The following is a 236-nucleotide window of genomic DNA, read 5'->3' as shown; positions in this document are numbered from 1 at the left end:
CCCGTCAGTCCCCGCCCCGCCCCCGCCGGGACTCCGAGCCGGCAGCCAAGTTTCTTGGAACTTTGCCTCCCGTGACGCACGCGATGGTGCAGGGCCCCGTCCTCCCGGCGCAGCCAATGGGCGCCCGGGGGAGCCGGGGCGGCCGCCAATCGGCGGCGGCTGGACAGTTCCCCGGTCCTGACCGACCTTCACCGCCCGGGGCGGGGGGTGGGGATAAAAGGGCCCCGCGGCGGCGC

Source organism: Haliaeetus leucocephalus, unplaced genomic scaffold (assembly GCF_000737465.1).
Source record: "Haliaeetus leucocephalus isolate CR32 unplaced genomic scaffold, Haliaeetus_leucocephalus-4.0 Scaffold932, whole genome shotgun sequence".
Classification (NCBI taxonomy): domain Eukaryota; kingdom Metazoa; phylum Chordata; class Aves; order Accipitriformes; family Accipitridae; genus Haliaeetus; species Haliaeetus leucocephalus.
Note: the sequence above shows the minus strand (reverse complement) of the source record.